The sequence below is a fragment of the Leptonotus elevatus genome, chromosome 22 (genome assembly GCF_054856555.1).
Source record: "Leptonotus elevatus isolate MCC_2025b chromosome 22, RoL_Lele_1.0, whole genome shotgun sequence".
In the NCBI taxonomy this organism is placed as follows: Eukaryota; Metazoa; Chordata; class Actinopteri; order Syngnathiformes; family Syngnathidae; genus Leptonotus; species Leptonotus elevatus.
This window is the reverse complement of record NC_141260.1, coordinates 590065-610048: the sequence shown is the minus strand read 5'-3', so window position 1 is coordinate 610048 and position 19984 is coordinate 590065.

The window sequence follows — 19984 nt, the reverse complement described above, 5'->3', positions numbered from 1 at the left end:
ACTGCCCCTTTAAGAAACATGCACATTCACGCACACACATTTGATTTTAACTAACATTTAAATGAGCTGAACAGTTTAAAATTTCAACCATTGAAATCGCTCAAGAAATGTAAAAGTTAACCATAATCAAGATCAAATAAAGTATCTTACTGTCCCTTTAAGAAATATGCACATTCACGCACACACATTAGATTTAAACTAACATTTCAATGAGCTGAACAGTTTAAAATTTAAACCGTTGAAATCGCTCTAGAAATGTGCAAGTTAACCATAATCAAGATCAAATAAAGTATCTTACTGCCCCTTTAAGAAACATGCACATTCACGCACACACATTTGATTTTAAGTAACATTTCAATGAGCTGAACAGTTTAAAATTCAAACCATTGAAATCGGTCAAGAAATGTGGAAGTTCAACACAATCAAGTATCTTACTGCCCCTTTACAAAACATGCACATTCACGCACACACATTTGATTTTAAGTAACATTTCAATGAGCTGAACAGTTTAAAATTCAAACCATTGAAATCGGTCAAGAAATGTGGAAGTTCAACACAATCAAGTATCTTACTGCCCCTTTAAGAAACATGCACATTCACGCACACACATTTGATTTTAAGTAACATTTCAATGAGCTGAACAGTTTAAAATTCAAACCATTGAAATCGGTCAAGAAATGTGGAATCTACCATAATTAACAGTATCTCACTGCCCCTTTACAAAACATGCACATTCACGCACACACATTTGATTTTAAGTTGTGAGGAGACGTCACGCACCAACACTCCATTGATTTGTATAGGATTACGCTCACCTCAAACAAAAGCCTCTCGCGACTTAACGGTTGAAGATGCAGATTCCAGAAATGGCTCGTTAGAACGGCAAGGGTTTGGGGAACGCGAGCATGTTCTCAGTTTTTTAATCGGATGAAAAATGACCAAATGAGAGCAGGTTGAAAACTTATGATTGATCGAAAATGAAGAGGCAAAAACGGCGAAAATTACATTGAAAAGAGATCAAAAATGTGCGACTTCTCCTCGCTTAAAGTGAAAATAAAGGTACTAAATGACACCTTAGCCAAATAAAACTTAGTTCTTCAGAAAGCAGAGGCTTGTGGCTACAAAATGTGCGAATTTGATGTCTAGTGAGCAAAGATTGTGGCCATGGTGACGAGTTGAAGAGAAAGTTTTGGAAATAGATTTTTTGGTTCCCGTCACTGAAAGCTTAATTGGGTATCAGAGTGGCGATTACACTCACTGTCTTTGAACCCGCACAGGGGGAAGAGCTTTCATTCCTTAATTTTTTTTTTGACACTGAGCTAAAGATGGGAAAAATTCCAACAAAATGAGCTAAAATTCATATCAATCAGTTAACGTATGCGCGCGCAGCGTGTCTTGGAAAAAGGTGCTTGAATTGGAGTTGATGTCTTTCGGTTTCCCATTCATTCCTATGGGACTTTTATTTGGGAGTTTTTTGGGAATAGCATCGCCATGGTAACTGGGAATTCTTATAAAAATAATGCCGCAGCGAGTCAGATCGAGCCGCATCGTTTGATACCTCATTTGTCCCGGTGCGATGTACGGTACGGGCCGCATTCTTGCGGAAAAACCCGTGGAAGATAATATAATAAGTTGAAAAATAATAAACCCCTTTTCTAGGATAGTAATATGTGCCTGCTTGCTCCGCAAGCAGCAGCTTCGCTGCTGCTTGCTCCGCTTAGCAGGCCCATAATAAGAAAAATATTAAACCCTTTTTTCTAGGATAGTAATATGTGCCTGCTTGCTCCGCAAGCAGCAGCTTCGCTGCTGCTTGCTCCGCTTAGCAGGCCCATAACTAGAAAAATTCCCGCGGAAATTTTGAATGGGCCTGCTAACTCTTGCAACTCTTTTCAATGAGCTGAACAGTTTAAACTTTCAACCATTGAAATCGGTCAAGAAATGTGGAAGTTAACCATAATCAAGATCAAATAAAGTATCTTACTGTCCCTTTAAGAAATATGCACATTCACGCACACACATTTGATTTTAACCAACATTTCAATGAGCTGAACAGTTTAAACTTTCAACCATTGAAATCGGTCAAGAAATGTGGAAGTTAACCAAAATCAACAGTATGTTACTGCCCCTTTAAGAAACATGCACATTCACGCACACACATTTGATTTTAAGTAACATTTCAATGAGCTGAACAGTTTAAAATTCAAACCATTGAAATCGGTCAAGAAATGTGGAATCTACCATAATTAACAGTATCTCACTGCCCCTTTACAAAACATGCACATTCACGCACACACATTTGATTTTAAGTTGTGAGGAGACGTCACGCACCAACACTCCATTGATTTGTATAGGATTACGCTCACCTCAAACAAAAGCCTCTCGCGACTTAACGGTTGAAGATGCAGATTCCAGAAATGGCTCGTTAGAACGGCAAGGGTTTGGGGAACGCGAGCATGTTCTCAGTTTTTTAATCGGATGAAAAATGACCAAATGAGAGCAGGTTCAAAACTTATGATTGATCGAAAATGAAGAGGCAAAAACGGCGAAAATTACATTGAAAAGAGATCAAAAATGTGCGACTTCTCCTCGCTTAAAGTTAAAATAAAGGTACTAAATGACACCTTAGCCAAATAAAACTAACCCTAGTAGAGGCTTGTGGCTACAAAATGTGCGAATTTGATGTCTAGTGAGCAAAGATTGTGGCCATGGTGACGAGTTAAAGTGAAACTTTTGGAAATATATTTTTTGGTTCCCAGCACTCTGTCCTTAATTAGTCACGCTCTAGCTGATGCAAGAAAGGCGACTTTCACCCCTTTGCTCACTGTCTTTGAACCCGCACAGGGGGAGAGCTTTCATTCCTTAATTTTTTTTTTGACACTGAGCTAAAGATGACAAAAATTCCAACAAAATGAACTAAAATTCATATCGGTCGGTCAACGTATGCGCGCGCAGCGTGTCTTGGAAAAAGGTGCTTGATTGGAGTTGATGTCTTTCGGATTCCCATTCATTCCTATGGGACTTTATTTGGGAGTTTTTTGGGAATAGCGTCGCCTTGGTAACTGGGAATTCTTAGAAAAATAATAGCGCAGCGAGTCAGATCGAGCCGCATCGTTTGATACCTCATTTGTCCCGGTGCGATCTACGGTTCGGGCCGCATTTTTGCCATCGCAGTTCATCCCTTACCATCGCAGTTCCTCACTGACAACAACACTTTTCATTGTGTTGTAGTCACAATCACAATAAGGACAAAAAAAACATTCAAGTCCAAATGCACGATGTCCTGCTAACAGAAAAGCACACTGATTAAAAGTACCTTCATACAACACTGCTCAAAATAAGGGAGCGCTTAAATGACATATCCCATGTCTTAAATTCAATTTAAAGCTCAATACGTTTAGAACTAACTAAATGATAAATATGTCTACAAAAAAAAAGATTGGCCGCTCTGATTTAACCCTAGTTTAAACCCCTACTTTGAAACCCTAACCCTAGTTTAAAACCCTACTTTGAAACCCTAACCCTAGTTTGAAACCCTAACCCTAGTTTAAACCCCTACTTTGAAACCCTAACCCTAGTTTAAACCCCTACTTTGAAACCCTTACCCTAGTTTAAAACCCTACTTTGAAACCCTAACCCTAGTTTAAACCCCTACTTTAGAACCCTAACCCTAGGTTAAAACCCTACTTTGAAACCCTAACCCTAGTTTAAACCTCTACTTTGAAACACTAACCCTAGTTTAAAACCTTACTTTGAAACCCTATCCCTAGTTTTAGACCCTAAACCTAGTTTAAACCCCTACTTTGAAACCCTAATCCTAGTTCAAACTACTACTTTGAAACCCTAACCCTAGTTTAAAACCCTACTTTGAAACCCTAACCCTAGTTTAAACCCCTACTTTAGAACCCTAACCCTAGGTTAAAACCCTACTTTGAAACCCTAACCTTAGTTTAAACCCCTACTTTAAAACCCTAACCCTCGTTTAAAACCCTACTTTGAAACCCTAAGCCTAGTTTAAACCTCTACTTTGAAACCCTAACCCTAGTTTAAAACCTTACTTTGAAACCCTATCCCTAGTTTGAGACCCTAAACCTAATTTAAACCCCTACTTTGAAACCCTAACCCTAGTTTAAACCTGTACTTTGAAACCCTAACCCTAGTTTGAAACCCTACTTTGAAACCCTAACCCTAGTTTGAAACCCTACTTTGAAACCCTAACCCTAGTTTAAAAACCTATTTTGAAACATTAACCCTAGTTTAAACCCGTACTTTGAAACCCTAACCCTAGTTTGAAACCCTACTTTGAAACCCTAACCCTAGTTTGAAACCCTACTTTGAAACCCTAACCCTAGTTTAAACCCCTACTTTGAAACCCTAACCCTAGTTTAAACCCCTAATTGAAACTTTATCCCTAGTTTAAACCCCTACTTTGAAACCCTAACCCTAGTTTAAACCCCTACTTTGAAACCCTAACCCTAGTTTAAACCCCTAATTGAAACTTTATCCCTAGTTTAAACCCCTACTTTGAAACCCTAACCATAGTTTAAACCCCTATTTTGAAACCCTAACCCTTGTTTAAAACCCTACTTTGAAACCCTAACCCTAGTTTAAACCCCTACTTTGAAACCCTAACCCTAGTTTAAACCACCATTTTGAAACCATAACCTAGTTTAAAACCCTACTTTGAAACCCTAACCCTAGTTTAAACCCCTACTTTGAAACCTTAACCCTAGTTTAAACCCTAACCCTCGTTTAAACACCTACTTTGAAACCCTAACCCTAGTTTAAACCACTACTTTGAAACCCTAACCCTAGTTTAAAACCCTACTTTGAAACCCTAACCCTAGTTTAAACCCCTACTTTGAAACCCTAACCCTAGTTTAAAACCCTACTTTGAAACCCTAACCCTAGTTTAAAACCCTACTTTGAAACCTTAACTCTAGTTTGAAACCCTAACCTTAGTTTGAAACCCTAACCCTAGTTTAAACCCCTACTTTGAAACCCTAACCCTAGTTTAAACCCCTACTTTGAAACCCTAACCCTAGTTTAAAACCCTACTTTAAAACCCTAACCCTAGTTTAAAATCCTACTTTGAAACCCTAACCCTAGTTTAAACCCCTACTTTGAAACCCTAAACCTAGTTTAAAACCCTACTTTGAAACCCTAACCCTAGTTTGAAACCCTAACCCTAGTTTAAACCCCTACTTTGAAACCCTAACCCTAGTTTAAACCCCTACTTTGAAACCCTAACCCTAGTTTAAACCCCTTCTTTGAAACCCTAACCCTAGTTTAAACCCCTACTTTGAAACCCTAACCCTAGTTTAAAACCCTACTTTGAAACCCTAACCCTAGTTTAAACCACTACTTTAAAACCCTAACCCTAGTTTAAAATCCTACTTTGAAACCCTAACCCTAGTTTAAACCCCTACTTTGAAACCCCAAACCTAGTTTAAAACCCTACTTTGAAACCCTAACCCTAGTTTGAAACCCTAACCCTAGTTTAAAACCCTACTTTGAAACCCTAACCCTAGTTTGAAAACCTAACCCTAGTTTAAACCCCTACTTTGAAACCCTAACCCTAGTTCAAACCCCTAGTTTGAAACCCTAACCCGAGTTTAAACCCCTACTTTGAAACCCTAACCTGAGTTTAAACCCCTACTTTGAAAACCTAACCCTAGTTTAAACCCCTACTTTGAAACCCTAATCCTAGTTTAAACCCCTACTTTGAAACCCTAACCCTAGTTTAAACCCCTACTTTGAAACCCTAACCCTAGTTTAAACCCTTACTTTGAAACCCTAAGCCTAGTTTGAAACCCTAACCCTAATTTAAACCCCTACTTTAGAACCCTAACCCTAGGTTAAACCCCTACTTTGAAACCCTAACCTTAGTTTAAAATCCTACTTTGAAACCTTAACCCTAGTTTAAACCCCTACTTTGAAACCCTAACCCTAGTTTAAACCCCTACTTTGAAATCCTAATCCTAGTTTAAACCCCTACTTTGAAACCCTAACCCGAGTTTAAACCCCTACTTTGAAACCCTAAACCTAGTTTAAAACCCTACTTTGAAACCCTAACCCTACTTTAAACCCCTACTTTGAAACCATAACCATAGTTCAAACCCATACTTTGAAACCTTAACCCTAGTTTAAACCCCTACTTTGAAACCCTAACCCTAGTTTAAACCCCTAATTGAAACTTTATCCCTAGTTTAAACCCCTACTTTGAAACCCTAACCCTAGTTTAAACCCCTACTTTGAAACCCTAACCCTAGTTTAAACCCCTAATTGAAACTTTATCCCTAGTTTAAACCCCTACTTTGAAACCCTAACCCTAGTTTAAACCCCTACTTTGAAACCCTAACCCTAGTTTAAACCCCTAATTGAAACTTTATCCCTAGTTTAAACCCCTACTTTGAAACCCTAACCATAGTTTAAACCCCTACTTTGAAACCCTAACCCTTGTTTAAAACCCTACTTTGAAACCCTAACCCTAGTTTAAACCCCTACTTTGAAACCCTAACCCTAGTTTAAACCACCTTTTTGAAACCTTAACCTAGTTTAAAACCCTACTTTGAAACCCTAACCCTAGTTTAAACCCCTACTTTGAAACCTTAACCCTAGTTTAAACCCTAACCCTCGTTTAAACACCTACTTTGAAACCCTAACCCTAGTTTAAACCACTACTTTGAAACCCTAACCCTAGTTTAAAACCCTACTTTGAAACCCTAACCCTAGTTTAAACCCCTACTTTGAAACCCTAACCCTAGTTTAAAACCCTACTTTGAAACCCTAACCCTAGTTTAAAACCCTACTTTGAAACCCTAACCCTAGTTTAAACCACTACTTTAAAACCCTAACCCTAGTTTAAAATCCTACTTTGAAACCCTAACCCTAGTTTAAACCCCTACTTTGAAACCCCAAACCTAGTTTAAAACCCTACTTTGAAACCCTAACCCTAGTTTGAAACCCTAACCCTAGTTTAAAACCCTACTTTGAAACCCTAACCCTAGTTTGAAAACCTAACCCTAGTTTAAACCCCTACTTTGAAACCCTAACCCTAGTTCAAACCCCTAGTTTGAAACCCTAACCCGAGTTTAAACCCCTACTTTGAAACCCTAACCTGAGTTTAAACCCCTACTTTGAAAACCTAACCCTAGTTTAAACCCCTACTTTGAAACCCTAATCCTAGTTTAAACCCCTACTTTGAAACCCTAACCCTAGTTTAAACCCCTACTTTGAAACCCTAACCCTAGTTTAAACCCTTACTTTGAAACCCTAAGCCTAGTTTGAAACCCTAACCCTAATTTAAACCCCTACTTTAGAACCCTAACCCTAGGTTAAACCCCTACTTTGAAACCCTAACCTTAGTTTAAAATCCTACTTTGAAACCTTAACCCTAGTTTAAACCCCTACTTTGAAACCCTAACCCTAGTTTAAACCCCTACTTTGAAATCCTAATCCTAGTTTAAACCCCTACTTTGAAACCCTAACCCGAGTTTAAACCCCTACTTTGAAACCCTAAACCTAGTTTAAAACCCTACTTTGAAACCCTAACCCTACTTTAAACCCCTACTTTGAAACCATAACCATAGTTCAAACCCATACTTTGAAACCTTAACCCTAGTTTAAACCCCTACTTTGAAACCCTAACCCTAGTTTAAACCCCTAATTGAAACTTTATCCCTAGTTTAAACCCCTACTTTGAAACCCTAACCCTAGTTTAAACCCCTACTTTGAAACCCTAACCCTAGTTTAAACCCCTAATTGAAACTTTATCCCTAGTTTAAACCCCTACTTTGAAACCCTAACCCTAGTTTAAACCCCTACTTTGAAACCCTAACCCTAGTTTAAACCCCTAATTGAAACTTTATCCCTAGTTTAAACCCCTACTTTGAAACCCTAACCATAGTTTAAACCCCTACTTTGAAACCCTAACCCTTGTTTAAAACCCTACTTTGAAACCCTAACCCTAGTTTAAACCCCTACTTTGAAACCCTAACCCTAGTTTAAACCACCTTTTTGAAACCTTAACCTAGTTTAAAACCCTACTTTGAAACCCTAACCCTAGTTTAAACCCCTACTTTGAAACCTTAACCCTAGTTTAAACCCTAACCCTCGTTTAAACACCTACTTTGAAACCCTAACCCTAGTTTAAACCACTACTTTGAAACCCTAACCCTAGTTTAAAACCCTACTTTGAAACCCTAACCCTAGTTTAAACCCCTACTTTGAAACCCTAACCCTAGTTTAAAACCCTACTTTGAAACCCTAACCCTAGTTTAAAACCCTACTTTGAAACCTTAACTCTAGTTTGAAACCCTAACCCTAGTTTGAAAACCTAACCCTAGTTTAAACCCCTACTTTGAAACCCTAACCCTAGTTCAAACCCCTAGTTTGAAACCCTAACCCGAGTTTAAACCCCTACTTTGAAACCCTAACCTGAGTTTAAACCCCTACTTTGAAAACCTAACCCTAGTTTAAACCCCTACTTTGAAACCCTAATCCTAGTTTAAACCCCTACTTTGAAACCCTAACCCTAGTTTAAACCCCTACTTTGAAACCCTAACCCTAGTTTAAACCCTTACTTTGAAACCCTAAGCCTAGTTTGAAACCCTAACCTTAATTTAAACCCCTACTTTAGAACCCTAACCCTAGGTTAAACCCCTACTTTGAAACCCTAACCTTAGTTTAAAATCCTACTTTGAAACCTTAACCCTAGTTTAAACCCCTACTTTGAAACCCTAACCCTAGTTTAAACCCCTACTTTGAAATCCTAATCCTAGTTTAAACCCCTACTTTGAAACCCTAACCCGAGTTTAAACCCCTACTTTGAAACCCTAAACCTAGTTTAAAACCCTACTTTGAAACCCTAACCCTACTTTAAACCCCTACTTTGAAACCATAACCATAGTTCAAACCCATACTTTAAAACCTTAACCCTAGTTTAAACCCCTACTTTGAAACCCTAACCCTAGTTTAAACCCCTAATTGAAACTTTATCCCTAGTTTAAACCCCTACTTTGAAACCCTAACCCTAGTTTAAACCCCTACTTTGAAACCCTAACCCTAGTTTAAACCCCTAATTGAAACTTTATCCCTAGTTTAAACCCCTACTTTGAAACCCTAACCATAGTTTAAACCCCTACTTTGAAACCCTAACCCTTGTTTAAAACCTTACTTTGAAACCCTAACCCTAGTTTAAACCCCTACTTTGAAACCCTAACCCTAGTTTAAACCCCTACTTTGAAACCTTAACCCTAGTTTAAACCCTAACCCTCGTTTAAACACCTACTTTGAAACCCTAACCCTAGTTTAAACCACTACTTTGAAACCCTAACCCTAGTTTAAAACCCTACTTTGAAACCCTAACCCTAGTTTAAACCCCTACTTTGAAACCCTAACCCTAGTTTAAACCCCTACTTTGAAACCCTAACCCTAGTTTAAAACCCTACTTTAAAACCCTAACCCTAGTTTAAAATCCTACTTTGAGACCCTAACCCTAGTTTAAACCCCTACTTTGAAACCCTAAACCTAGTTTAAAACCCTACTTTGAAACCCTAACCTTAGTTTGAAACCCTAACCCTAGTTTAAAACCCTACTTTGAAACCCTAACCCTAGTTTGAAAACCTAACCCTAGTTTAAACCCCTACTTTGAAACCCTAACCCTAGTTTAAACCCCTACTTTGAAACCCTAACCCGAGTTTAAACCCCTACTTTGAAACCCTAACCCTAGTTTAAACCCTTACTTTGAAACCCTAACCCTAGTTTAAAACCCTACTTTGAAACCCTAACCCTAGTTTAAACCACTACTTTAAAACCCTAACCCTAGTTTAAAATCCTACTTTGAAACCCTAACCCTAGTTTAAACCCCTACTTTGAAACCCCAAACCTAGTTTAAAACCCTACTTTGAAACCCTAACCCTAGTTTGAAACCCTAACCCTAGTTTAAAACCCTACTTTGAAACCCAAACCCTAATTTGAAACCCTAACCCTAGTTTAAACCCCTACTTTGAAACCCTAACCCTAGTTCAAACCCCTAGTTTGAAACCCTAACCCGAGTTTAAACCCCTACTTTGAAACCTTAACCCTAGTTTAAACCCCTACTTTGAAAACCTAACCCTAGTTTAAACCCCTACTTTGAAACCCTAATCCTAGTTTAAACCCCTACTTTGAAACCCTAACCCTAGTTTAAACCCCTACTTTGAAACCCTAACCCTAGTTTAAACCCTTACTTTGAAACCCTAAGCCTAGTTTGAAACCCTAACCCTAATTTAAACCCCTACTTTAGAACCCTAACCCTAGGTTAAACCCCTACTTTGAAACCCTAACCTTAGTTTAAAATCCAACTTTGAAACCTTAACCCTAGTTTAAACCCCTACTTTGAAACCCTAACCCTAGTTTAAACCCCTACTTTGAAATCCTAATCCTTGTTTAAACCCCTACTTTGAAACCCTAACCCTAGTTTAAACCCCTACTTTGAAACCCTAACCCTAGTTTAAACCCCTTCTTTGAAACCCTAACCCTAGTTTGAAACCCTAACCCTAATTTAAACCCCTACTTTGAAACCCTAACCCTAGTTTGAAAACCTAACCCTAGTTTAAACCCCTACTTTGAAACCCTAACCCTAGTTTAAACCCCTAGTTAGAAACCCTAACCCGAGTTTAAACCCCTACTTTGAAACCCTAACCTGAGTTTAAACCCCTACTTTGAAAACCTAACCCTAGTTTAAACCCCTACTTTGAAACCCTAATCCTAGTTTAAACCCCTACTTTGAAACCCTAACCCTAGTTTAAACCCCTACTTTGAAACCCTAACCCTAGTTTAAACCCCTACTTTGAAACCCTAACCCTAATTTAAACCCTTACTTTGAAACCCTAAGCCTAGTGTGAAACCCTAACCCTAATTTAAACCCCTACTTTAGAACCCTAACCCTAGGTTAAACCCCTACTTTGAAACCCTAACCTTAGTTTAAAATCCTACTTTGAAACCTTAACCCTAGTTTAAACCCCTACTTTGAAACCCTAACCCTAGTTTAATCCCCTACTTTGAAATCCTAATCCATAGTTTAAACCCCTACTTTGAAACCCTAACCCTAGTTTAAACCCCTTCTTTGAAACCCTAACCCTAGTTTGAAACCCTAACCCTAATTTAAACCCCTACTTTAGAACCCTAACCCTAGGTTAAACCCCTACTTTGAAACCCTCACCTTAGTTTAAAATCCTACTTTGAAACCTTAACCCTAGTTTAAACCCCTACTTTGAAACCCTAACCCTAGTTTAAAACCCTACTTTGAAACCCTATTCCTAGTTTAAAACCAGACTTTGAAACCCTAACCCTAGATTAAACCCCTACTTTGAAACCCTAACCCTAGTTTAAAACCCTACTTTGAAACCCTAACACTAGTTTGAAAACCTTACCCTAAATTAAACCCCTACTTTGAAACCCTAACCCTAGTTTAAAACCCTACTTTGAAACCCTAACCCTAGTTTGAAAACCTAACCCTAGTTTAAACCCCTACTTTGAAACCTTAACCCTAGTTTGAAACCCTACTTTGAATCCCTAACCCTAGTTTAAACCCCTACTTTGAAACCCTAACCCTAGTTTAAACCCCTACTTTGAAACACTTACCCTAGTTTAAAACCCTTCTTTGAAACCCTAACCCTAGTTTAAAACCCTACTTTGAAACCCTAACCCTAGTTTAAACCCCTACTTTGAAACACTTACCCTAGTTTAAAACCCTACTTTGAAACCCTAACCCTAGTTTGAAACCCTAACCCTCGTTTACACACCTACTTTGAAACCCTTACCCTAGTTTGAAACCCTACTTTGAAACCCTAACCCTAGTTTGAAACCCTACTTTGAAACCCTAACCCTAGTTTAAACCCCCACTTTGAAACCCTAACCCTAGTTTGAAACCCTTTTTTGGAACCCTAACCCTAGTTTAAACCCCTACTTTTAAACCCTAACCCTAGTTTAAACCCCTACTTTGAAACCTTAACCCTAGTTTAAACAACTACTTTGAAACCCTAACCCTAGTTTAAAACCCTACTTTGAAACCCTAACCCTAGTTTAACCCCTACTTTGAAAACATAACCCTCGTTTACACCATTACTTTGCAACCCTAACCCTAGTTTACACCATTACTTTGCAACCCTAACCCTTGTTTAAACCCCTACTTTGAAACCCTAACCCTAGTTTAGATCCCTACTTTGAAACCCTAACCCTAGTTTAAACCCCTACTTTGAATCCCTAACCCTAGTTTAAACCCCTACTTTGAATCCCTAACCCTAGTTTAAACCCCTACTTTGAATCCCTAACCCTAGTTTAAACCACTACTTTGAAACCCTAACCCTAGTTTAAAACCCTACTTTGAAACCCTAACCCTAGTTAAAAACCCTACTTTGAAACCCTAACCCTAGTTTTAACCCCTACTTTGAAACCCTAACCCTAGTTTAAACCATTACTTTGCAACCCTAACCCTAGTTTAAACCCCTACTTTGAAACCCTAATCCTAGTTTAAACCCCTACTTTGAATCCCTAACCCTAGTTTAGATCCCAACTTTGAAACCCTAACCCTAGTTTAAACCCCTACTTTGAAACCCTAACCCTACGTTAAACCCCTACTTTGAAACCCTAACCCTAGTTTAAACCCCTATTATGAATCCCTAAGCCTAGTTTAAACCCCTACTTTGAAACCCTAACCCTAGTTTAAAACCATACTTTGAAACCCTAACCCTAGTTTAAACCCCTACTTTTAAACCCTAACCCTAGTTTAAACCATTACTTGGCAACCCTAAACCTAGTTTAAACCCCTACTTTGAAACCCTAACCCTAGTTTTAACCCCTACTTTGAATCCCTAACCCTAGTTTAGATCCCTTCTTTGAAACCCTAACCCTAGTTTAAACCCCTACTTTGAAACACTTACCCTACTTTAAACCCCTACTTTGAAACCCTAACCCTAGTTTAAACCCCTACTTTGAATTCCTAACCCTAGTTTAAACCCCTACTTTTAAACCCTAACCCTAGTTGAAACCCCTACGTTGAAACCTTAACCCTAGTTTAAACCACTACTTGGAAACCCTAACCCTAGTTTAAACCCCTACTTTGAATCCCTAACCCTAGTTTAGATCCCTACTTTGAAACCCTAACCCTAGTTTAAACCCCTACTTTGAAACCCTAACCCTACTTTAAACCGCTACTTTGAAACCCTAACCCTAGTTTAAACCCCTACTTTGAATCCCTAACCCTAGTTTAAACCCCTACTTTGAAACCCAAACCCTAATTTAAATCCCTACTTTGAAACCCTAACCCTAGTTTAAACCCCTACTTTGAAACCCTAACGCTAGTTTAAAAACCTACTATGAAACCCTAACCCTAGTTTAAACCCCTACTTTGAAACCCTAACCCTAATTTAAACCCCTACTTTAGAACCCTAAACCTAGGTTAAACCCCTACTTTGAAACCCTAACCTTAGTTTAAAATCCTACTTTGAAACCTTAACCTTAGTTTAAACCCCTACTTTGAAACACTAACCCTAGTTTAAACCCCTACTTTGAAACCCTAACCCTAGTGTAAAACCCTACTTTGAAACCCTCACCCCAGTTTAAAACCCTACTTTGAAACCCTAACCCTAGTTTAAACCCCTACTTTGAAACCCTAACCCTAGTTTAAACCCCTACTTTGAAACCCTAAACCTAGTTTAAACCACTACTTTGAAACCCTAACCCTAGTTTAAAACCCTACTTTGAAACCCTAACCCTAGTTTAAAACCCTACTTTGAAACCTTAACTCTAGTTTGAAACCCTAACCCTACTTTGAAACCCTAACCCTAGTTTAAACCCCTACTTTGAAACCCTAACCCTAGTTTAAGCCCCTACTTTGAAACCTTAACCATAGTTTAAAACCCTACTTTGAAACCCTAACTCGAGTTTAAACCCCTACTTAAGAACCCTTACCCTAGGTTAAAACCCTACTTTGAAACCCTAACCCTAGTTTAAACCCCTACTTTAAAACCCTTATCCTAGTTTAAAACCCTACTTTGAAACCCTAACCCTAGTTTAAGCCCCTACTTTGAAACCTTAACCATAGTTTAATACCCTACTTTGAAACCCTAACTCGAGTTTAAACCCCTACTTAAGAACCCTAACCTTAGGTTAAAACCCTACTTTGAAACCCTAACCCTAGTTTAAACCCCTACTCTAAAACCCTAATCCTAGTTTAAAACCCTACTTTGAAACCCAAACCCTAGTTTAAACCCCTACTTTGAAACCCTAACCATAGTTTAAAACCCTACTTTGAAACCCTAACCCTAGTTTGAAACCCTAACCCTAGTTTAAACACCTACTTTGAAACACTAACCCTAGTTTTAACCCCTACTTTGAAACCCTAACCCTACTTTAAACCCCTGATTTGAAACCCTAACCTAGTTTAAACCCCTACTTTGAATCCCTAACCCTAGTTTAAACCCCTACTTTGAAACCCTAACCCTAGTTTAAAACCCTACCTTGAAACCCTAACCCTAGTTTGAAAACCTAACCCTAGTTTAAACCCCTACTTTGAAACCCTAACCCTAGTTTAAACCCCTACTTTGAAACCCTAACCCTAGTTTAAATCCCTACTTTGAAACCCTAACCCTAGTTTAAAACCCTACTTTGAAACCCTAACCCTACTTTGAAACCCTAACCCTAGTTTAAGCCCCTACTTTGAAACCTTAACCATAGTTTTAAACCCTACTTTGAAACCATAACTCTAGTTTAAACCCCTACTTTGAAACCCTAACCCTAGTTTAAACCCTTACTTTGAAACCCTAACCCTAGTTTAAACCCCTACTTTGAATCCCTAACCCTAGTTTAAACCCCTACTTTTAAACCCTAACCCTAGTTGAAACCCCTACTTTGAAACCCTAACCATAGTTTAAAACCCTACTTTGAAACCCTAACCTTACTTTAAACCCCTACTTTGAAACCCTAACCCTACTTTAAACCCCTACTTTGAAACCCTAACCCTAGTTTAAACCCCTACTTTGAAACCCTAACCCTAGTTTAAACCCCTACTTTGAAACCCAAACCCTAATTTAAACCCCTACTTTGAAACCCTAACCCTAGTTTAAACCCCTACTTTGAAACCCTAACCCTAGTTTAAACCCCTACTTTGAAACCCTAACCCTAGTTTGAAACCCTAACCCTAATTTAAACCCCTACTTTGAAACCCTAACCCTAGTTTAAACCCATACTTTGAAACCCTAACCTTAGTTTAAAATCCTATTTGAAACCTTAACCTTAGTTTAAACCCCTACTTTGAAACCCTAACCCTAGTTTAAAACCCTACTTTGAAACCCATAACCCTAGTTCAATCCCCTACTTTGAAACCTTAACCCTAGTGTAAAACCCTACTTTGAAACCCTAACCCTTATTTAAACCCTACTTTGAAACCCTAACCCTAGTTTAAACCCCTACTTTGAAACTCTTACCCTAGTTTAAACCACTACTTTGAAACCCTAACCCTAGTTTAAAACCCTACCTTTAAACCCTAACCCTAGTTTAAACCCCTACTTTGAAACCCTAACCCTAGTTTAAAACCCTACTTTGAAACCCTAACCCTAGTTTAAAACCCTACTTTGAAACCTTAACTCTAGTTTGAAACCCTAACCCTAGTTTGAAACCCTAACCCTAGTTTAAACCCCTACTTTGAAACCCTAACCCTAGTTTAAGCCCCTACTTTGAAACCTTAACCCTAGTTTAAAACCCTACTTTGAAACCCTAACCCGAGTTTAAACCCCTATTTAAGAACCCTAACCCTAGGTTAAAACCCTACTTTGAAACCCTAACCCTAATTTAAACCCCTACTTTAAAACCCTAACCCTAGTTTAAAACCCTACTTTGAAACCCTAACCCTAGTTTAAACCCCTACTTTGAAACCCAAACCATAGTTTAAAACCCTATTTTGAAACCCTAACCCGAGTTTAAACCCCTACTTAAGAACCCTAACCTTAGGTTAAAACCCTACTTTGAAACCCTAACCCTAGTTTAAACACCTACTTTGAAACACTAACCCTAGTTTAAACCCCTACTTTGAAACCCTAACCCTACTTTAAACCCCTACTTTGAAACCCTAACCCTAGTTTAAACCCCTACTTTGAATCCCTAACCCTAGTTTAAACCCCTACTTTGAAACCCTAACCCTAGTTTAAAACCCTACCTTGAAACCCTAAACCTAGTTTGAAAACCTAACCCTAGTTTAAACCCCTACTTTGAAACCCTAACCCTAGTTTAAACCCCTACTTTGAAACCCTAACCCTAGTTTAAAACCCTACTTTGAAACCCTAACCCTAGTTTGAAAACCTAACCCTAGTTTAAACCCCTACTTTGAAACCCTAACCCTAGTTTAAACCCCTACATTGAAACCCTAACCCTAGTTTAAACCCTTACTTTGAAACCCTAACCCAAGTTTAAACCCCTACTTTGAAACCCTAACCCGAGTTTAAACCCCTATTTTGAAACCCTAACCCTAATTTAAACCCCTACTTTGAAACCCTAATCCTACTTTAAACCCCTACTTTGAAACCCTAACCCTAGTTTAAACCCCTTCTTTGAAACCCTAACCCTAGTTTGAAACCCTAACCCTAATTTAAACCCCTACTTTAGAACCCTAACCCTAGGTTAAACCCCTACTTTGAAACCCTAACCTTAGTTTAAAATCCTACTTTGAAACCTGAACCGTAGTTTAAACCCTTACTTTGAAACCCTAACCCTAGTTTAAAACCCTACTTTGAAACCCTATTCCTAGTTTAAAACCAGACTTTGAAACCCTAACCCTAGATTAAACCATTACATTGCAACCCTAACCCTAGTTTAAACCCCTATTTTGAAACCCTAACCCTAGTTTAAACCCCTACTTTGAATCCCTAACCCTAGTTTAGATCCCTACTTTGAAACCCTAACCCTAGTTTAAACCCCTACTTTGAAACACTAACCCTACGTTAAACCCCTACTTTGAAACCCTTACCCTAGTTTAAACCCCTACTTTGAATCCTTAACCCTAGTTTAAACCCCTACTTTGAAAACCTAACCCTATTTTAAAACCCTACTTTGAAACCCTAACCCTTGTTTGAAAACCTAACCCTAGTTTAAACCCCTGCTTTGAAACTTTAACCCTAATTTAAACCCCTACTTTGAAAACCTAACCCTAGTTTAAACCCCTATTTTGTAACCCTATTCCTAGTTTAAAACCCTACTTTGAAACCTTAACTCTAGTTTGAAACCCTAACCCTAGTTTGAAACCCTAACCCTAGTTTAAACCCCTACTTTGAAACCCTAACCCTAGTTTAAGCCCCTACTTTGAAACCTTAACCATAGTTTAAAACCCTACTTTGAAACCCTAACTCGAGTTTAAACCCCTACTTAAGAACCCTAACCCTAGGTTAAAACCCTACTTTGAAACCCTAACCCTAGTTTAAACCCCTACTTTAAAACCCTAACCCTAGTTTAAAACCCTACTTTGAAACCCTAACCCTAGATTAAACCCCTACTTTGAAACCCTAACCATAGTTTAAAACCCTACTTTGAAACCCTAACCCTAGTTTGAAACCCTAACCCTAGTTTAAACACCTACTTTGAAACACTAACCCTAGTTTAAACCCCTACTTTGAAACCCTAACCCTACTTTAAACCCCTACTTTGAAACCCTAACCCTAGTTTAAACCCCTACTTTGAATCCCTAACCCTAGTTTAAACCCCTACTTTGAAACCCTAACCTAGTTTAAAACCCTACCTTGAAACCCTAACCCTAGTTTGAAAACCTAACCCTAGTTTAAACCCCTACTTTGAAACCCTAACCCTAGTTTAAACCCCTACTTTGAAACCCTAACCCTAGTTTAAAACCCTACTTTTAAACCCTAACCCTAGTTTAAACCCCTACGTTGAAACCTTAACCCTAGTTTAAACCACTACTTTGAAACCCTAACCCTAGTTTAAAACCCTACTTTGAAACCCTAACCCTAGTTTAAACCCCTACTTTGAATCCCTAACCCGAGTTTAAACCCCTACTTTGCAACCCTAACCCTAGTTTAAAACCCTACTTTGAAACTATAACCCTAGTTTAAACCCCTACTTTGAAACCCTAATCCTAGTTTAAACCCCTACTTTGAAACCCAAACCCTAATTTAAACCCCTACTTTGAAACCCTAACCCTAGTTTAAACCCCTACTTTGAAACCCTAACCCTACTTTAAACCCCTACTTTGAAACCCTAACCCTACTTTAAACCCCTACTTTGAAACCCTAACCCTAGTTTAAACCCCTATTTTGAATCCCTAACCCTAGTTTAAACCCCTACTTTGAAACCCTAATCCTAGTTTAAACCCCTACTTTGAAACCCAAACCCTAATTTAAACCCCTACTTTGAAACCCTAACCCTAGTTTAAACCCCTACTTTGAAACCCTAACGCTAGTTTAAAAACTTCTTTGAAACCCTAACCCTAGTTTAAACCCCTACTTTGAAACCCTAATCGTAGTTTGAAACCCTAACCCTAATTTAAACCCCTACTTTAGAACCCTAACCCTAGGTTAAACCCCTACTTTGAAACCCTAACCTTAGTTTAAAATCCTACTTTGAAACCTTAACCTTAGTTTAAACCCCTACTTTGAAACCCTAACCCTAGTTTAAAACCCTACTTTAAACTCTAACCCTAGTTTAAACCCCTACTTTAAAACCCTAATCCTAGTTTAAACACCTACTTTGAAACACTAACCCTAGTTTAAACCCCTACTTTGAAACCCTAACCCTACTTTAAACCCTTACTTTGAAACCCTAACCCGAGTTTAAACCCCTACTTTGCAACCCTAACCCTAGTTTAAAACCCTACTTTGAAACTATAACCCTAGTTTAAACCCCTACTTTGAAACCCTAATCCTAGTTTAAACCCCTACTTTGAAACCCAAACCCTAATTTAAACCCCTACTTTGAAACCCTAACCCTAGTTTAAACCCCTACTTTGAAACCCTAACCCTACTTTAAACCCCTACTTTGAAACCGTAACCCTACTTTAAACCCCTACTTTGAAACCCTAACCCTACTTTAAACCCCTACTTTGAAACCCTAACCCTAGTTTAAACCCCTACTTTGAATCCCTAACCCTAGTTTAAACCCCTACTTTGAAACCCTAATCCTAGTTTAAACCCCTACTTTGAAACCCAAACCCTAATTTAAACCCCTACTTTGAAACCCTAACCCTAGTTGAATCCCCTACTTTGAAACCCTAACGCTAGTTTAAAAACCTACTTTGAAACCCTAACCCTAGTTTAAACCCCTACTTTGAAACCCTAACCCTAGTTTGAAACCCTAACCCTAATTTAAACCCCTACTTTAGAACCCTAACCCTAGGTTAAACCCCTACTTTGAAACCCTAACCTTAGTTTAAAATCCTACTTTGAAACCTTAACCTTAGTTTAAACCCCTACTTTGAAACCCTTACCCTAGTTTAAAACCCTACTTTAAACTCTAACCCTAGTTTAAACCCCTACTTTGAAACCCTAATCCTAGTTTAAACACCTACTTTGAAACACTAACCCTAGTTTAAACCCCTACTTTGAAACCCTAACCCTACTTTAAACCCCTACTTTGAAATCCTAACCCTAGTTTAAACCCCTACTTTGAATCCCTAACCCTAGTTTAAACCCCTACTTTGAAACCCTAACCCTAGTTTGAAACCCTACTTTGAAACCCTAACCCTAGTTTGATACCTTACTTTGAAATCCTAACCCTAGTTTAAACCCCTACTTTGAATCCCTAACCCTAGTTTAAACCCCAACTTTGAAACCCTAATCCTAGTTTAAACCCCTACTTTGAAACCCAAACCCTAATTTAAACCCCTACTTTGAAACGCTAACCCTAGTTTGAAACCCCTACTTTAGAACCCTAACCCTAGGTTAAACCCCTACTTTGAAACCCTAACCTTAGTTTAAAATCCTACTTTGAAACCTTAACCTTA